Source organism: Dermacentor andersoni, unplaced genomic scaffold, assembly GCF_023375885.2.
Source record: "Dermacentor andersoni unplaced genomic scaffold, qqDerAnde1_hic_scaffold ctg00000039.1, whole genome shotgun sequence".
In the NCBI taxonomy this organism is placed as follows: domain Eukaryota; kingdom Metazoa; phylum Arthropoda; class Arachnida; order Ixodida; family Ixodidae; genus Dermacentor; species Dermacentor andersoni.
The window spans coordinates 19,143,423-19,147,816 of record NW_027314752.1 but is presented as its reverse complement, the minus strand read 5'-3'; the positions used below and the strand labels follow the sequence as shown (position 1 = coordinate 19,147,816).

The window sequence follows — 4,394 nt, the reverse complement described above, 5'->3', positions numbered from 1 at the left end:
CTGGGACGGTCGAAACCGGAAACGAACGCGGGGAAAGCAGCGGTGAAGCATTTAGAAGTCCCCACAAGCTTATTCCTCCCTACAACGAGAGCCGCGACGAACTCGACGCGTACATCCAGCGCTTCGAGCGGGTAGCCACGAGCCAAGGATGGCCAAGCGATAGGTGGGTGCTATCATTAAGCTTGTGTTTGTCAGGCGAAGCCTTGAGCGTGATCGGACGCATGGCTGCGGAGGATGTCACATATTATCAAAAGCTGAAGCAAACTTTATTGCAAAGGTTCCGGTATACGGAAGAAGGATACCGTCAAAAGTTTCGGGAAACTAAGCCTGAGAATTCCGAGACAGGGCGGCAGTTTGCTGGTCGACTCCTTGGGTACTTCGATCATTGGCAGCAGATGGCAAAAACAGAGAAAACATATGACGGATTAAGAGATAAGGTTGTTTCTGAACAGTTTTTGCTACGTTGCGATGAGAGGCTCGCCATCTTCCTGAAAGAGCGAGGATGCCGCGGCCTCGACAAGCTAGCCGAAGCGGCTGACCATTATTTAGAGGCGCAAAACCTGACAAACCTCGCCAGAGGAAAAGAAGAGTGAGGGATTAGTAAATCAGACCTGGAAAGCAAGAATTCCGAAACAGAGGCCAGGAGAGAAAAAGTTGAGTGCTTTCTATGTGGCAAGCAAGGACACCGTGCTGCAGATTCTTGGACGCGGTCAAAAGGACCAAAGTCCTCGTCTAGCTGGAAATGCACAAACCATGGACATAAAGCTGACGTGTGCCCGAACATAAACGGCAGCAACACGGAAGCGTCTAGTGCCATTGCTGGCTGCGACAGGATGCCTGCCGCCCGGTACGAAGCAAGTCCGGCTCCTACCGCTAAATCTGAGGATAAAACAAGGCCCCCTGTAAGAACATATGGAGAAGACATCTGCCTTGGTCTTCAGACGCAAGAGATGCCGACGGCAAGCGGATATCTCAGTGGACACCCGGTGTCGGTGTTGAGAGATTCCGGCTGCAGTACTGTGGTCGTCAGGCGTTCGATGGTGCCGGAAAAGAATTTCACCGGTATCATGCGTACCATTTACCTTCTGGACGGTTCGTTTAAGCGGCTTCCAGAGGCAAAGGTCTATGTAGATTCCCCCTTCTTCCGAGGAAGCACACTGGCACTCTGCATGGAAAAGCCACTCTATGATGTTGTTCTTGGGAACATCGACGGAGCGCTCTACCTTACTGGTTTCAATCCGTCACATGACCTGTCTGACGTGTCAAAACGGCATAAAGACTCGGCGACAGCAGAGGAGCCTGTTCGACACCAAGGGTGTGCCCGGATAGAGCTACCCTGAGTGCTGCGTCAAACCCTGCAACTGTGTCGACTGAGGCAACCAAGCAGGAGATGGAACCGTCTACGGAAGCAAAGGATGAAGGTGCTACTGAAAGAGCTGGAGAAAGCCAGGAGGGCAGGAGACGAGCGTCCATTCGGGGCAATGGGCGCGTGAGTGAAGACAGTCTCGGTCGCCGTCGCAAGCGGCGCAAGCCCGGAAGGGAGGCGGAAAGCCACAGCCAAAGTGAGCCCGAGGGCATTGACCGGAAAGGAGGAACTCCATGTCGGGGTTGGCTCCGTTTTTAACAGCGACGCGTCCCTCGGGACCGTTCAGACATAAGGTCACGTATTGATGTTGATGAAGGCATTCCCGAGTCACTTCGTTACGTCTGGGCTGATGACACGTGCAAGTGTTCATTGTTCATTGGGAACATGTCAAGCCAGGTGACCAAGGATGAAGTTCGTGCCCTGTCAGATGCCATCCCCAGTGTCCTCTTTGTAAACAGGCACAGTGCATTTCTGGATTTTGAGAGCCCAGAAGTGGCTACTGCACAGCTGGAGCTCCTGCGCAGCAAGCAGCTCAAGGGGAAGCCAGTGCAAGTGGAACCTAGCGGTCCCCGGAGCAGTTCCACATACAAGTCAGACCGCCTTCTGTATGTGCGAGGACTTCCTGATGACAAAGGCATGGATACCCTTGGGCCGCTATTTCCTGATGCCTTGCTCATTGATCGCCGTGAAGGCAAAGTGCTGCTGAGTTTCAAGGACCATGAAAGTGCCATAAGTGCCATCAAACAAGTTATTGCTCATGATGGGACAGACTACAAGTTCAGCTTTGCAGCTGTTCGTCCTAGATGGAACCGCCGGTGTCCACCCCGAACAGTGTGGCGCGAAGGGTAGCGAAAATGTACAGGGTAGCGAAAATGTAGGCTCTGACTACGTGAGTCGAATGTGAATTACAGGGTGAAGTGTGCCTACTGCATTTATTGCGTTTGTGAACACTTCAGGAACTACTACTGCGCGTGCGGAAAGACTTTTGCATGTTAACACATGGCGCCTTACAGACTCTGAACTTTGACCATGTACGTGCTTTGGAAAGTTGTTTTCATGAAACAACTTCTCAAAGTGGGGAGTGAAATGCCATACGTAAGTGCCGCGCGTCGCCCCTAGAAGATCGAAGCGGCCACCAAGCGCCGTGAACGAGGAGGAAGACAACGGGTGCATGAGCACGGCAGCACGAGGGCGCGTTCGCGGTGTTCAATCCAGGCGGGCAGCAGCTCCGAGCTCCTGGGCGGAACGAGGCGAGGGCTCCTGCCAGGCGAGACGTCCGTGGCAAGGCGCGGAGAATCGCGGAGCCGAGCGTGGACGTGCCAGGTCCCCTGCTGCCAGTGCTCGAGACGCTGGCTGACCCGAGGGCCGCCGGTCCCTGAGCTGCCGCACCTGAGCGTGCCGAGCAGCGTGTCAGTCTGGCACAGATGTTGCTGTGCTAGACGAGGTCCTCACGTGTGGCCGTCGCACGTGGATTGCGAGCGGCGCACGAACTGGGCACCGAGGTCGTGCTGGACGTGCGACTGTAGCACGTCGGTCGCGAGCGACGTCCGAGCCGGACATCGAGGACGTGTGGAGCAAGGCGTCCCCTGGCTGCTGCCACTGCGGCGTCCGAGCGTGCCGAGTCCGGGAACCGTGCTGAACGGGGCCCGAGCGTGTGGTCTTCGCGGCCAGCTCCAGCACGGGAGACCGCACGGTGCCATGACCAGCGAACTGTGAGCCGCGCAACCCGGGACTGTTTCAGCCCGTGGACACATTGACTGCAGTTACGCTGTCATCAACTCTCTGTATATATTCACATCTTCAAGGTTGCTTTGAGTTTTATAAACGCACATAAATGACTCTCTGTCTTTCTTCCGCACCACTGCGCACTAGCGAAAGTGCCGAACAGTCCTAATCACCACAGTGGGTTTATTCTCTTTTAAGTTCGCTATATTTGTAATTAAGTTGCTTCTATTTTTTACCTGAAAGTAGTAGGTGCGTAGGAGGGTTTGCTTGTAGAGATGATGGCTTTTTGTTATGTTGTACTTGGTAAAAAGACTCTCAGTGTGCGAGTTGTATGGCAGATTTGCGATAGCGCGTATTATCTTTTTTTGCATCAATATTATTTTAGAGTGATTGGAAGCTGATGTCGTGCCCCATGCAAGATGGCAATAATTTACATGCGAGGCAAACAGTGCATTATAAATGATCAATTTACCTGACGTTGGTAAAAGGTAGCGATTTCGATGTAGTATACCTGTTACGCGGCTCAGTTTCTTGAGTACAAAATCCACGTGAGCGTCCCATTGCAATGTGTCGGTAAAATATACACCAAGTACTTTTACCGTGCCAACAACCTCTATTTTCTCAGAGTTGTTAAATATGTTGTGGGTCCATGGTGTACATGTACCTCTTGTTTTAAAGATGACTGCTTCTGTTTTATTCGAGTTTACTTTTAAAAAGTTGTCCTGGCTCCATATTGAGAGATGGGTTAATAGGTTCGCTGCAGCAATGAGGCCTGCAAAAGACTTGTTTGATAAAAAAACACTCGTATCATCTGCGTAGTTTATGAATTTTGCTTCTCGGTGGATAAGAACTATGTCGTTTATGTAGATGTTAAACAAAAATGGGCTAAGGATACTTCCCTGAGTGACACCTGTTTGTATTTTAGTGTAGATGATATGCTAGTGTTTATAGCCACATATTGCTGTCGATTTCTAAGGTAGGATGTCAGTAACTGAAGAGGAAGGCCCCTAATGCCATATCTTTCAAGCTTAAATATCAGGAGATCATGGTTTATGCAGTCGAACCCTTTTGTGAAATCTATGAATACACCAATTACAAGTGACTTATTTTCGAGGTTCTGCAGTATATATTCTTTCTGTGCTACTAGTGCTAATTCCGTTGATTTACCTTGTTGAAAACCGTATTGAGCGTCTGTTATTAGTTTATGTTTATTGCTAAAAGATTTTAATTGGTTAAGAATGATTTTTTCAAGACCTTTAGAAAACTGCGGGAGAATAGATATTGGACGGTTTTTTTTAATCAA

General features: G+C 50.4%; 1 pseudogene; it reads left to right on the top strand.

The window, feature by feature from the left end:
- The first annotated feature begins 1,390 nt into the window (after positions 1 to 1,390).
- Positions 1,391 to 2,231, top strand: LOC126519906 (uncharacterized; annotated as a pseudogene).
- The last annotated feature ends 2,163 nt before the right edge of the window (positions 2,232 to 4,394 follow it).